The sequence below is a fragment of the Macaca mulatta genome, chromosome 16 (genome assembly GCF_049350105.2).
Source record: "Macaca mulatta isolate MMU2019108-1 chromosome 16, T2T-MMU8v2.0, whole genome shotgun sequence".
NCBI classification, from domain to species: domain Eukaryota; kingdom Metazoa; phylum Chordata; class Mammalia; order Primates; family Cercopithecidae; genus Macaca; species Macaca mulatta.
In genome coordinates, this window is record NC_133421.1 from 78,303,437 (window position 1) to 78,318,985 (window position 15,549).

Here is a 15,549-nt window from a genome sequence, read left to right on the forward strand (position 1 = left end):
TATGACACCATCAAAAGGAATGTAGTGACTTAATGTTGAAACTGTTAAGTACCTCTGACTAGGAATTCTCCCAGTGTTCAACAGATGCCAGCCATCATTGGGTTTCCCTTGAAAATTTAAAATATCCCAGAATGCTCCATGTGAGTTTAAAACAATGCCCTGGGGCACCTTAATATGTTGGGATGGCTGGTCAAGGAAGGCCTTTGGAGTAAAAGAATATTTGAATCAAGATGTTACCAATGAGAAAGGATAGTTCAGGCAAAAGAGTGCCTGTAAGAGCCTTCCTAACAAGGCAATAGGATTTATGAAGTCTTCTTTATGAAGGAATGTGGTGAGTTTGAGCAGTGTATCTGCATTTCTAGAGCACTTATCACTATCTGATTTTATATTTCTATATATCTAGAAATCTATATCAATATGTACTATATATACATTTATGAATATTACAAACAACATGTACTATATATTCTATGTGTCTCTATTACAAATTAATCTATCCACCTATCATTCTGTTATCTATCTCTCTCTCTCTCTCTCTCTCTCTCTATCTCCCTCCCTCCCTACCTATGAATACACACACATGCAATCATTTCCTTGCTGCTGTAGGGAATAAGAAAGGGAGTTCACTGGGCATGAGTCACATGGTGTCTTGCCCAGGCCGTGAGGCCCGGATTTGTAGCAGAATGAAGTAGCATGGTTTTGGAATTCCCTCCAGCAATGTTTGGCAATCCAGGAGCAGAAACAAAGAAAATGGATGGTTGGCTTGATTCCGGGTCAAGAATTGGCAAAATAGATGTGGCAGAAAATCAAGAGGTTTGAAGCTGTGAAGATTTGGAATGTTCATTGCCTTCACCTCCAAGCATGATTTACACGATGGCTTAGGGGAGCTGTTATTGGCAGGGAGGCCTTTGTGGCTCTAACTATGGTTCTTTGCAGCCAGTTGCCTGTCTTCCCCATGGCTGACCAAGGTCACTCACAGATCCGAGGATGCAACTGCTCCTTCTGACTTTATGTCAGTGTGGGAAGTGTGGCCTCATTCTGGACAGAGACTTTCAGGTCCCTGGGATTTATCTCAATCCTTCAAAGGATCACACTAGTAGATTTGTCTGAAAGCAACAGCATGAAAAGTAAGCTTTTCCTTGACTTGCCAGTTTTGGTTTAAAGCACTAACAACTTGACAAAGCTTACTTCCAAATGCTTTCTTTATTTTTTTTGTCCATATACATATATTTTTACATATTATGGTGAGCACCTTCTAAAAGGGCTCTCAGTGACCTCTGCCTCCTGGTTTTCATGCCCTTGTGTAATAAAAGTGTGAGCTGAACCTAGTGACTTACATCTAATGAAGAGAAAAATGGCAAAAGTAATGGGATGTCACTTCAGAGATTGTTACAAAAAACTGTGATTTTTCTCCTGTTTGCCCTCTCTTGCTCCCTCACTTACTCATTTCCATAAAGCCACCTGCTGTGTGTGACCTGCCCTACGCAGAAGGCCATGGAGCAAAGACATGATTGTCACTTCTGGCCAACAGCCAGTGTGGAACTGAAGCTGTCAATCCAACAAGCCAGAAAGAACTGAATCCTGCCAACAACCAGTGAGCTGGGAAATAGACTCTTCGCCAGTGAAGTCTTGAGATGACCCCAGCCCCAGGTAACACCTCCATAGCAGCGTGTAAGTGATTCTAGGGCAGAGTCTAAGTTGTGCCTGAATTCTTGACCCACAAACACTGTAAAATAATTAATCTGTTAAGTTGTGGGATAATTTGTTACGTAGCAATAGATAATGAATACACACACGTCACAAACTGTAAGATGCCATTAATGGTAAGATACCTTTTATTTTAAGTTCCCTAAATAAGAAACCCTCCTGCCAATATGATCTGTCATAAGATGGATAGCACACTGTTGATTGTAAGACATAGCCTAATTTCAGAGATGTGTGAAAAAAAATGTATATCTTAGAATCAGTGTCACTACGGTAGTTGTGATCATCACATACATAAATTTTATATAATGTATTTTTTCCCAATTTTTTTTTGAGACACCAGGTTGGTGTTCAGTGGCTTAATCATGGTTCCCTGCAACCTCTGCCTCCCAGGCTCAAGCCATTCTCCTATCGCAGCCTTCTGAGTAGCTGGGACTACAAGTGCTCACCACCATGCCTGGCTAATTTTTCTTATTTTTTGCAGAGACAGGGTTTCGCCATGTTGCCCAGGCTAGTTTTGAACTCCTGAGCTGAAGCAATCCACCCATCTCGGCCTTCCAAAGTGCTAGGATAACAGGCATGAGCCACCACGCCAGGCTCCTGGATGTTTTATTATGGACATAGTCCAAGGTTGTATGTCATCTTTATCCCATCCATTTTTTTAATAGGCAATACAAACATATGACAAAAAATTTCAAATAGTACCTGTCCATGTATTATTTCTACCAGTTTTTGTATACTTCTGGGAACAGTCTGTGCGCACTCAAGCATCCCTCTTCCCTTGTTTTCTTTTCTCTCTGTTTTTTCTCTTTTAACACAGTTGGTAGCACATTAAGTGCATTGTTCTGCACTTTGTGCTTTTCAGTTAACAATGTATCTTGGTAATAGTTTCATAATACTTTGTAAAGATCCTCTTCAATACTGAGGCTGAGAAGTCTGACTTCAGCATTTCCCCCACCATTTTTTCTCTCTAAACTTTTTTTTTTTTTGAGACAGAGTCTTGCTCTGTTGCCCAGGCTGGAGTGCCGTGGCGTAATCTCGGCTCACTGCAACCTCCGCCTCCCAGGTTCAAGCAATTCTCCTGCCTCAACCTCCTGAGTAGCTGGGATTACAGGCACGTGCCACCACACCCGGCTAATTTTTGTATTTTTAGTAGAGATGGGGTTTCACCATGTTGGTCAGGCTGGTCTCAAACTCCTGACCTTGTGATCCACCCACCTTAGCCTCCCAAAGTGCTGGGATTACAGGCATGAGCCACTGCACTTGGCCTCTAAAATCTTTTTAAGATCTTTTATTTATTCATGATTTGTAAAGTTCTGTGATGATTTAGCTCTATTTTTGCTTCTGCTGCTGACTTCCTAGTATATTCTTTCAATCTACAGGCTGCTAGCTTTTACTCCTGTATGTACGTGTATAAATATGTGTGTGTGTGTTGTGTGTGTGTTGTATTTTTCTTTACCTGCTGTTTTCTGTTTGTCTGGAACAGAAACTTCTATTCCTATTATTTGACTGTTAGGTTTTCTGGGTTAATCCTTTCTCTCATGTCTTGCTTTGGCCCATAATTTTTATTTCCTGATCTCTATTTGCTCTGTTTGTGGGAAGGAAACTGGGATGAACTTTATATTCATGGAAAGATAAAGTTCCAGGGATATTTTTACTTTGCATGCTCTAGCTTTATTTTTTAAGAGCTCTTCTTTCCTGACTGATTAATAAATTGTTTTATGGATACATTATCTTCTCATATCTTTCCAAGGATGTTAAGGTTGTTTTATGGATACATTATCTTCTCATATCTCTCCAAGGATGACATTTAACACAAATCCTTTTCTTTCTTCCTTCCTCCCCCTCCCCCTCCCCTCCCCTCCCCCTCCCCCTCCCCTCCCCCTCCCCTCCCCCTCCCCCTCCCCCTCCCCCCTCCCCTCCCCCTCCCCCTCCCCCTCCCCCTCCCCCTCCCCCTCCCCACCCTTCCCTTCCCTTCCCTTCCCCTCCCCTCCCTTCCCCTCCCCTTCCCTCCCCTCCCCTGCCCTGCCCTGCTGCGCCCCTCCCCACCCCGCCCCCCCTTCCCTTCCCTTCCCTTCCCTTCCCTTCCCCTCCCCTCCCCTCTCCTCCCCTCCCCTCCCCTCCCTTTCCCTTCCCTTCTTTCCTTTCCTTTCCTTTCTCCCTTTCTGTCTCTGTCTTTCTCTTTCTTCCAACTTTTCTCTCTTCTTTTAAAAAAACCCAAACTTTTGGCGTATTGAGAAATAATGTGGTAAAACAGGTAAGGCAGATGAGAGATCAAGAAACCACTGTTATTAAACAACTGAAGACTCAGGTAGGGGATGCAATTTAGTCTAAGAGTCCAGTGGGCCTGCAAACTCAACCCCAGAACTGGGAGACTCAGGCAGCCAATCACCGGCAATGCTGAACCGGGAGAGGACTCCTCCCACAGTAAGACTGTTCTCACTGAGGGGTGGAAGAAAACATGCTCTCTCTTGGAAAGACTCACTCCCAAGAGGAAAGGGTGGGGCTGAACTAAGTCTGACCGGTTCTTTCTCCCAGACTCACCTTTGCTGCCCTGTGGGAGAGGCTAGTGGGAGGGTGGGCAAGGCCAGAGCATGTCCTGCCTCCATGTGGAGGGAGACACGGGAAGCTGGTAAGTCTCCCTGCCAACCTCTCCTTGGGGTGGAGGATCAGTGCCTGGTTTCTGGCACTCTGTGAGTGGGAGTAGGTGAAGGTGCTGACTGTTATAAATATTGAATTCTATCTTAGCCTCCAGGGTTACTCTTGTGTCCCCCTCCCACACTCTGTGATATCAGATGTCTTCAGTTTATGAGTTTCTCTGACGCCCTGTGGTGGGGAGAGTCAGGTCTATTCTTAGGCCTCTGCTTTTATTCACAGCTTTCTCTGCCCTGCTAAATAAGTTACTCCCTCTGCCCTGCTTCTCATTTCTCAAAACTGTTGATCTTTCCCATTCAGAACATCCCTTGTCCTGGTGTCTCTGTTTGTGAGAATTTATATGTTTTTTTCTCCTTTACTGTGGAAAGAGATGCATTAAACCACAAGCTTTAGATTCTTACACTTACTTTGCCACGTACTAACTATGGGACTTTGGACAAGTTATTTAACCTCTCTTTGCCTTAGATTCTTCAATTGTAAAATGGATTGTTATAAGGTTGAAAATTGACAACACATGTAAAGTGCCCAGATTAATGTCTGGTACCCAGAGGACATTCAGTAAATATTAGTCATCATCATTACCATCTCATCGTCTTCTTAGTGGGATTTTGGGAAGGGTAGGATGTAAATATGAGTGTTCTATTAATATCGCCATCTTTCTACATCAACTTGTCCAACCTGCAGCCCACAGGCCACATGTGGCCCAGGACGGCTTTGAATATGCAGCCCAACACAAAATTCATAAACATTCTTAAAACATTATGAGATTTGTGCATGGATTTTTTTTTTTTTTTTTGTAGCTCATCAAGTAATGGTAGTGTTAGTGTAATTTATGTGTGGTCCAAGACAATTCTTCGTCTTCCAGTGTGGCACAGGGAAGCCAAAGATTGAACACCCCTGTATCTACATGGTCTTCGTACCTTTCATTTTTATTGGTACTTTCTCCACACTGTAATTTGCATGAAGGAAGGGCCTATCTTACTCTTATTCTTTATTATATCCACAGCACTTGGCAAATACCTAACCTATGGTATGTACTCAGACAATATTTGTGGGGTGAATCAATGAAAACAAATTCGCTCATAACATTTCTTGTAGGAGACAATGTTGTGTGGTAATCAAAAACATGTGCTTTTAAATGAGACTGTTGGGGTTTGAACTATAGCTGGGACATGCACTGATAGTGTAACCTTGAACACTTTCTTAATTTCTCTACCTTTCAGTGTCCTCAACTATGTGACTATGTGACAGAGGAACCCGTAAACTGAGTATAAAAATTGTACCTACCTCATAAGGGTAACATGAGGACTAAGAGTAATAAACTCTGTGAAGCATTTAGCATCATGCCTGGCACATAGTAATTGCTCAATGAACATGAGCTTCGATCATTGGTGTTGTTTTTGTAATTGTTTATTGCCTATGTGCCAGTCACTGGGCTAGGCACAAGTATATGCATCACTTACTGAGCCCCTGTGATTTGTTGTGTACTGTTTTTAATACTGTACACAGTAGTAATTCCTTTTCTTTTCTTGTTTTTTGAGACAGGGTCTCGCTCTATCACCCAGGCTAGAGTGCAGTGGTGTGATCTCTGCTCACTGCAATCCCTGCCTCCTGGGCTTAAGCTATCCTCCTATGTCAGCCCTCTGGGTAGCTGAGACCACAGGCACATGCCACTATGCCTGGCTAGTTTTTGTATTTTTTGTAGAGACGGAGTTTCGTCATGTTGCACAGGCTGATTTCGAACTCCTGAGCTCATATGATCCGCCTGCCTCGGCCTCCCAAAGTGTTGGGATTACAGGCGTGAGCCACCGTGCCTGGCTTGGAATAGTTTCTATAGTCAGATACTGTGTGTGGTTCTATTCTATAGTCAATGGATTTGAATTCAACCCTGCTATTCAGACCTCAGCTGAATAACTTAGAACAAGTTAGTTAATCTTACTGAGCCTCACTATTAATATTTGTAGAACAGGGTAATAATAAACTCACCTGTGGGGTAGTTATGAGGCACCACGTAAGGCCCTTAGCACAGAGCTTAGCTGTGATGATGATGATAACGACAACAACAATAATTATGGTGGCAGTGACAATGATAAAGAAAACCATGATAATTACAGTGGTGACAGGAATGATAGTGGTGACAACAGCGATGAATGTGTCCACAACAATGTTGATAAGGGTGTCAGTGATGCCGACAATGAGGATGACCATACTGACTTGAGAGGCAGGAGCTTGAAGGGGTTATATGCTTTGGTTGTAGAGTGGGAGGAACCTGCAGTCGAGAATCTGTTCTGTCTTACTAGATGTGTGACTTTAAGGAAGTAATTTTATCTAATTAAATGTTGGCATCCTCTTCTGTAAAAACAATCATTGTTTCACAGGGCTGTTGGGAAGTTTAAAAATGCTATATATCATTCCTTAAAGATGCCTATTTTTCATATTTTAACATCTCTGAAATTAGAAATGCATCTTGCAGTTACTGTCAGCCAGGCAGAACTAAATTTGCTTTAATTTCTTTTTAATTTTTGTGGGTACATGGTAGGCATATATATCTGTGCGATGCATGAGATATTTTGATATAGGCATGCAATGTGACCATTCGGACTGAATTTTTCTTTCTCTTATATTTTCTTTCTCATTAAGACACGAGTAATTCTATGACAGTCACTAAATGTAAGTATAAAATAGTCTTCTCAATAAGTAGAAAATAAAACCTCAAACTGATAAACTGTGTTATAATTTAATTGACAGTGTTTTATTTACTTTTTAAGGGTACAAAAAATAACAGTTTGTTCTTCAGGTGATAGAATGTTAGTTTTGATGAAAAATAGTCACACGTTTTCAACACCACACCGTGCGGTAGTTACGTCCTTCATCCAGTTTTGTCCCATTTTGCTGTAATAAGATTTACACAAACTAAGAAAAATGTATACCTATAGTAGCCAGTCTTCAGAGGGTCCCTTGTGATCTCTGCCTCCTGGTTCTCACACCCTTGGGTAATCCCCTTCCACTCTGAACAGGGATGATTTGTGTCTCATATTGCAGAGAAGACAGAGCATGACTTCTGAGGCCTGGCATCCAAACATTCCTGCATCCCTTTTACTCTTTTTTTTTTTGAGATGGAGTTTCACTCTTGTTGCCCAGGCTGGAGTGCAGTGGCATGATCTCAGCTCATGGCAACCTCTGCCTCCCAGGTTCAAGCGGTTCTTCTGCCTCAGCCTCCCGAGTAGCTGGGATTACAGGCATGCATGCGCCACCATGCCCAGCTAATTTTGTATTTTTATTGCAGACGGGTTTCTCTATGTTGGTCAGGCTGGTCTTGAACTCCCGAACTCAGTTGATCCACCTGCCTCAACCTCCCAAACTGCTGGGATTACAGGCGTGAGCCACCGTGCCTGGCCCCTCTTACTCTTTAAATCCCTCACTCTGGGAAAACCAGCCACTGTGTCATGAAGACACTCAACCAGTCCCAAGCAGGAGGTACACATGGTGGGGAACTGAGTCCTTTTGCCAACAGCCAGTGAGGATGTGAGGGGTCCTGCCGACAGCCATGGGATTGAGCCACCTCAGAAGTGGGCATTCCAGCCCCTGCCTCCCTACCCTCCCACTGACATCCTGGTTGTAATTTTATGAGAGACACTGAGTCCAAGCCATTCTAGTTGAGTCACCAAACCCTGACTCGCTCATCACACATTCTATGCATGTAACAAAATATCACATGTACCCCATAAATCCATAAAATATTGTATATCAATAAAAAAGCATTTTTAACATGAAACTGTGGTCACTTCTCCAAGATGAATGCATGCTTCACCAAATGAGTTTTTTTTTTTTTTTTTTTTTAGAGCAAAAAGAGGTTAAGAAAAACAAGATAGGCTGGGCGCTGTGGCTCACTCCTGTAATCCCAGCACTTTGGGAGGCCGAGGTGGGCGGATCACAAGATCAGGAGTTCAAGACCAGCCTGGTCGACATGGTGAAACCCTGTCTTTACTAAAAATACAAAAAAAATTAACCAGGCGCAATGGCGTGCGCCTGAAGTCCCAGCTACTCAAGAGGCTGAGGCAGGAGAATCGCTTGAACCCGGAAGGTGGAGATTGCAGTGAGCCGAGATTCACTGCACTCCAGCCTGGGTGACAGAGACTCCGTCTCAAAAAAAAAAAGAAAGAAAGAAAAACAAGATAAAGAGGTCTGATGAATACCCAAAAGTCTGCTGTGGAGGTTCCTCTGCATACGAAGGGTAGGATCCCAATGGTTCTCTTTCATTGTGTGTGTGCGTTTTTTTCAAACTTGGCAATTATGGAGTCTTTCCACTGATTCAAACTAATAAATCCCATCTCTCAGTAGTACAAACTTCATTTGGAATTAAAAGTCATGTCAATCATGTATATCATATTACAATCTAACAAAAGTGAACACTGAAATTTTAAAAAATAACACCACGATGGAAAATTTGGCTGAAGACATTATAGGTAATCTGTAAAAGGATAATTAGGAATATTCAAGAAATATAGGGATGTGATGTTCAAAATTATTAGTATCTGGAAGCAATAAATTGTAACATTTTTTCACCCACTAGATTAGTTAAAAACAAAAGAAAGGTGATGTGTCAAAGTGAGGAGAGAGACTGTGGATGGGAATGTAAATACATGGTTGAATTTTTCTTTTACAAAAGACTTGTAATCAAAGTTATACATGTGTGGAGCTTTTAAAAAGTCCAATGGTACCATGAGGAATAATATAAAAGATAGGAATCTCCTGCCTCACCCCTTCTCACACTACACCCTGTTCCCTGGAACCAACTGTTGTCCACTCTTTTAGCAATTACTTCTGCTATTTGCTTTCTTTCTTTCTTTTTTTTTTTTGAGAGGGTGTTTTGCTCTCGTTGCCCAGGCTGGAGTGCAGTGGAGCGATGTCGGCTCACTGTAACTTCTACTTCCTGGGTTCTAGCGATTCTCCTGCCTCAGCCTCCCAAGTAGCTGGGATTGCAGGCACGTGTCACCACGCCCAGCTAATTTTGAATTTTTAGTAGAGACAGGGTTTCACCATTCTGGCCAGGCTGGTCTTGAACTCCTGACCTCAGGTGATCCACCTACTCTGCCTCCCAAAGTGTGGGATTACAGGCATGAGCCACCACGCCCGGCCTGCTTTCATATCTTAAAATAATATGCTTAAGGAACTCTTTCTCGATTTTCGGTTTTATGTTTTACTATTGACATCTTACTAGAAAACAAGAGGCTCTACCTCTGTCTTAGTTTTTGTTCCCCACACTAGTCGAGTTGCCAGATAAAATGTAGGATGCTCATTTAAATTTGAATTTCAGTTAAACAACGAATCAGTTTTTGTACAAGTATGTCCCAAGTATAGCATGGGCAAACTTGCACTAAAACATGATTTGTCATTTATCTGAAATTCAAATTTAGTGGGGCGTTTTGTATTTTTATTTGCAAAATCTGGCAACCTTGCCTGAAGCAGACACAGAGATAAAGACAGTACATTATATGGTTTGGCTGTGACCCTACCCAAATCTCACCTTGAATTATAGCTCCCATAATTCCCATGTGTTGTGGGAGGGACCCGATGAGAGATAATTGAATCATGGGGTGGTTTCTGCTATACTGTTCTCGTGATAGTAAGTCTCATGAGATCTGATGGTTTTATAGGCAGAAACTCCTTTCGCTTGGGCTTGATTCTCTTTTGCCATGTAAGAAGTGCCTTTTGCCTTCCACCACGATAGTGAGGCCTCCATAGCCATGTGGAACTGTGAAAAAGAACTCTTTTTCTTTTTTTCCTTTTTTTTTTTGGAGACAGAGTTTCACTCTTGTCACCCAAGCTGGAGTGCAATGGCGTGATCTCAGCTCACTGCAACCTCTGCCTCCTGGGTTCAAGCGATTCTCTTGCTCCAGTTTCCCGAGTAGCTGGGATTACAGGCACACACCACCATACCTAGCTAATTTTGGTATTTTTAGTAGAGACGGAGTTTCACCATGTTGGCCAGGCTGGTCCGAACGCCTGACCTCACGTGATCTGCCCGTCTTGGCCTCTCAAAGTGCTGGGACTACAGGCATGAGCCACTGTGCCTGTCCACCTCTTTTTCTTTATAGATTACCCAGTCTGGGATATGCCTTTATCAGCAGTGTGAAGATGGACTAATGCAGTACACAATTTAATCAAGAGGCACTCCCAGGAAGCACAAGCAAGAATGAAGGGAGAATGAGAGAATGAACAGAGAACAGTCAACGAAGGGCATATTTAGTGAGTGGATTGTCACTGTGGACGATCTGAGCTCAGTCATGCTGTGGACCCTTTGAGACACTATAGAGTACACCTCAGAGTTGTCCCACTAGAAGGCAGGAGGGTGGAGATACTGATGCACTGGCTGCAGTCCCTCCTTAGTTAAGGGTGGCCTTCACATGACTGGGTTGCCCTCGTGCTGTATCCGCACATTTTAATTTCTCCCACCTCCCATTGTTGGGTAAATTAACATCATATATTTATACTACAATGATTATATAGCTATGATTCACCACTGAGCTGCAACTGCATGTCTCACACAACTTTTTGTATTCTTGCGTTTAATAATTGCTTCCTCCGTTTTTTGCTTTAGGTTTCCGTTGCATCAATTACTAATTCAATCCTTAACTTTCTAAGTGAATGGATAATCTGAGAATACACTTGACAGCTCAGATACTCCCTCAACTTCATCGTCTTTTCTTGACACCATCTCTCTCTGATCCTTGTTCTGCTTTTCTTATCTGGTCTGGTTGCTTTCTAGACCTACAGGTCTTAAGATGTCTCCATACTGCCATTCCTGAAAAATCCTGTAACTCCTGTTCTGGGTTGGATCTCTGTTTCTCAAATCACAAGCCCTCACTTTCTGGGTGTACTTTCTTATTTTGATGGAGAATATTCTCCAAGAACCTCCTAATATGGTTAGGTTTTGTGTCCCCACCCAAGTCTCATCTTGAGTTGTAATCTCCATAATCCCCACGTGTTAAGGGAGAGACCAGGTGGAAGTAATGGAATCATGGAGGGGGAGGGGGTGATGGGGAGGCGGGGGGGGGTGTCGGTTTCCCCCATGCTGTTCTCGTGATAGTGAGTGAGGTCTTATGAGATCTAATGGATTTGTAAGGGGCTCTTCCCTCTTTGCTTGGCATTTCTCCTTTCTGTCACCTTGTGAAGAAGGTGCCTTGCTTCCTCTTTGCCGGCTGCCATGATTGTAAGTTTCCTGAGGCCTCCCCAGTCACGCTGAACTGTGAGTCAATTAAACCTCTTTCCTTTGTAAATTACCCAGTTTCTGGCAGTTCTTTACAGCAGTATGAAAACAGACAAATACACCTCCCAAGAAAGAATTCATGAGAAGTAAATTTTTGTATTCTTGCATGGCTGCAAATGTCTTTATTAAAGAACATCATGGCTGAATATCAAATTTTACATTGGGCATTATTTTCCCCAGAATTTTGAAGATTCTGCTCACTGTCCAGTTCCAATAGCATTCTGAAGCCTCGTTCATTCCATTTGATCTCCTCTTTTCTCTTTATTCTGAACTTGGTGGTGGTTGTTGAATTTCATCGTTATATGCCTTGTGGGTCTTTCCCCCCGCCCATTTATTGTGCTGAACACTTGATGAAAACTTCCAGTCTGGAAAATCATGGCCTTGACTCCTTGTATTATTTCTTTGCAAATTTCTTCCCTTCTGTTTTCCACGTGCTCTTTTTCTTGCAACATTTCTTCTTTTCTTCTTTCCTTTCTTTTTTCCTTTTTTTTTTTGGATGTAGAATTTCTTGGATGGACCCTTTAGTTTTTCTATCATTTTTCTCTTATTTTCCTTATTTTATCTCTGAGTTTTACTTGTTAGTAGATTTTTTTTCAACTCTATTTCCTTCCAAACATTCTATCAAATTAAAAATTTCTATAATTATGCTTTTAATTTCTAAGAGCTGTTTCTTATTCTCTTATTATCTCTTTTTATAGACCATCATTGTATAATAATGTCACTATTTCTCTGAGGATATTTATTATAGTTAAAAAAGTCATTTTGCCAACTGCATTGTCTTTATTTCCATGGAATTTTTTTCTCTTAGTTTGTTTCCCACCCTGCCCCCTGACCCTCAACTTTTTAAAAAAATTTAATTTAATTTTTATTTTTGACATTCAAAGCTTGGAAGAGAGCTGGGACCCAACTTTGTAATATACCAATTCAAAGCAATGCAAAACTATGTAAAAGCTGACGTCAATGTCTAGCTCTCCTAGGCTGTTCGTTTATACTGACCAGAGAGACACTAAAATGCAAACTCTACACTGGTGGGTAATTGACAAAACCCTGTCAATTTAGAACTTCACTGTCAAGTGATCAAGTAGTAACCTGGCATTTCACTGGGAGACTTTCAGATATCAGTGTCTGTGGGATTTTTCTCCTAGACTAATCAGTTTCCTTAAAGAGGAATCCTGTAAGACCCTTACTGTGGTCTAAGTCTAGCTGCTAGTGTTCTTGAAGCCAAGTGGAGATAGGGCTGGTATCCCCAAAACTGGATTTAAACCTCAAGTAAAAGAATGTTTTGCCTCCCAGGCTGGAGTGCGGTGGTGCAGTCTTGGCTCACTGCAGCCTGGACTTCCCAGGCTTAAGTGATCCTCCTGCCTCAGTCTCCCGAGTAGCTGGGACCACCACCATCATTTGTAGAGATGGGGGTTTTGCTATATTGCTCAGGCTGGTCATAAACTCCTGTGCTCATGTGATCTTTCTGCCCCAGCTCCACAAAGTGCTGGGATTACAGGCATGAGCCACCATGCCTGGCCTAACCCACTCTTTAATACACTAATACCTTGTAGATTTCTTTTCATTCCAATAAATATAGATCATCATTGGGAATGAATACAAAGTGTTCTTCTATATAGATCTGCCTTATTTTGCTTATTAATCTCATATTAATGGACTTTCAAGTGATTTCTAGTTTTTCTCTATTGTACAGCATGCAGTAATGAACATCCTTGTATAATTCCTAGAATTGTGACTGCTTGTTGAAAGGTATGCTTATTTACATGTTGATACCTGTTGCCAACCATCCTCTAGAGGTCTTGCCTACCAGTGTTTCATTTTTAGATAGTAAAATCCATTTCTCTTGACTATTTGATTTGATTACTTAGGAATTTTTTTTTTAAACCTAGTATACCTTTATGTCATTTTTCTATAATTTGATTAAAAAGACAGAAACCAAAATCCAAGTGAAGCACACAGGCTTTCGATTTCCTGATTTTATTAGAAATCAAGTGACAAATCTTTTCTTTAGGGCTGAAGAAATATTTTCTTCCTTTCTTTAGATGAGGAAGGCTTGATTTTTATAAATATTTATTATTCTTATTTCTATGAGTTATTCAGGACCGATTCTTGTGCAAAATGTGAAAGAAAGCACACAGAAAAAGATAAATAAAATAGTGCATCTGCCAATTCAACCACTTTTCTGTTGTCAAATTCATCCTTATCCCCAAGGGTAGTCTGAGTTTATCACTTTTGTGGGTAGCCTTCCATTGACTTTCTTTTGCATTTACATAGAGAGCATGCACAAACAGAAATACATAGATCTGTTGTGTGCATGTTTTAATCTAAATGTGATCACGCACATGTATTCTGCAGAGTGCTTTTTCCATCCCATAATATTAAGAGGTGACAACGTGCTAGCACCCCTCGCTCTGGGCACCTCCTTGGCCTCGGCGTCCACTCTGGCAGTGCTTGAGGAGCCCTTCACCCGGCCACTGCACTGTGGGAGCCCCTCTCTGGGCTCCCCTCTGCTTGCCCGGAAGTGTGGAGGGAGAGGTGCAGGCGGGAACCGGGGCTGAGTGCCCAGCTCACAGGCCAGCATGAGTTCTGGCTGGCGTGGGCTTGGCAGGCCCTGCATTCCGAGCGGCCGGCTGCCACCCCGACCCAGGGCAGTGAGGGGCTTAGCACCCAGGCCAGCAGCTGTGGAGACTTCGCCGGGTCCCCCAGCACTGCTGGCCCACTGGCGTCACGCTCGAATTCTCTACGGTCCTCAGATGCCTCCCCGCAGGGCTGGGCTGGGGACCTGCAGCCCTCCATGCCTGAGCCCCCTCGCGGTGGGCTCCTGCACTGTCCGAGCCTCCGACGGGCACCACCCCCTGCTCTGTGGTGCCTGGTCCCATCAACTGTCCAAGGGGTGAGGAGTGCAGGCCTATGGCACGGGACTGGCAGGCAGCTCCTTCCGAGGTCCTGGTGCGGAATCCACTAGGCAAGCCAGCTGGGCTCCTGAGTCTGGTGGGGACTTGGAGAAGTTTTTGTCTAGCCAGAGGATTGTATATGCACCAATCATCACTCTGTATCTAGCTAATCTGGTGGGGACTTGAAGAACCTTTATGTCTAACTAAAGGATTGTAAATGCACCAATCAGCACTCTGTGTCTAGCTCAGGGATTGTAAACGCATCAATCAGCACTTCGTCAAAACGGACCAATCAGCTCTCTGTAAAATGGACGAATCAGCAGGCTGTGGGTGGGGACAGATAAGGAAATAAAAGCAGGCTGCCAGAGCCAGTCAGCAGCAACCTGCTCGGGTCCCTTTCTGCACTGTGGAATGTTTGTTCTTTCGCTCTATACAATAAATCTTGCTGCTGCTCACTGCTCGGGTCAACGCTGCCTTTATGAGATTTAACACTCACCGCGAAGGTCTGCAGCTTCACTCCTGAAGTCAGCAAGACCATGAGCCCACCAGAAGGAAGAAACTGGACACATCTGAAGGAGCAAACTCCAGACACACCATCTTTAAGAACTGTAACACTCACCACGAGGGTCTGTGGCTTCATTCTTGAAGTCAGTGAGACCAAGAACCCACCAGTTCTGGACACGGTATGACTTTGTATTAGTCCATTTTCACTCTGCTGATAAAGACATACCTGAGACTGGGTAATTTATAAAGAAAAAGAGGCTTAATGTACTCACAGTTCCACATGGCTGAGGAGGCCTCACAATAATGGTGGAAGGTGAAAGGCACATCTTACATGGTGGCAGACAAGAAATAATGAGAGAGCCAAGTGAAAGGGGAAACCCCTTATAAAATCAACAGATCTCGTGACACTTATTTACTATCATGAGAACTGTATGGGGAAAACTGTCCCCATAATTCAATTATTTCCCACTGGGTGCCTCCCACAACATGTGGGAATTATGGGAGCTATAATTCGAGATGAGA

At 42.9% G+C, this 15,549-nt stretch overlaps 1 long non-coding RNA gene across 1 annotated transcript in view; it reads left to right on the top strand.

Moving 5' to 3' along the window:
• Positions 1–4,243: 4,243 nt before the first annotated feature.
• The window catches only part of LOC144335902 (uncharacterized), a 34,094-nt gene continuing 22,788 nt past the window's right edge, over positions 4,244–15,549 (top strand). The window contains exon 1 of the long non-coding RNA XR_013407110.1: positions 4,244–4,336. This is a non-coding gene — a long non-coding RNA (uncharacterized LOC144335902). The remainder of the gene's footprint in view (positions 4,337–15,549) is intronic.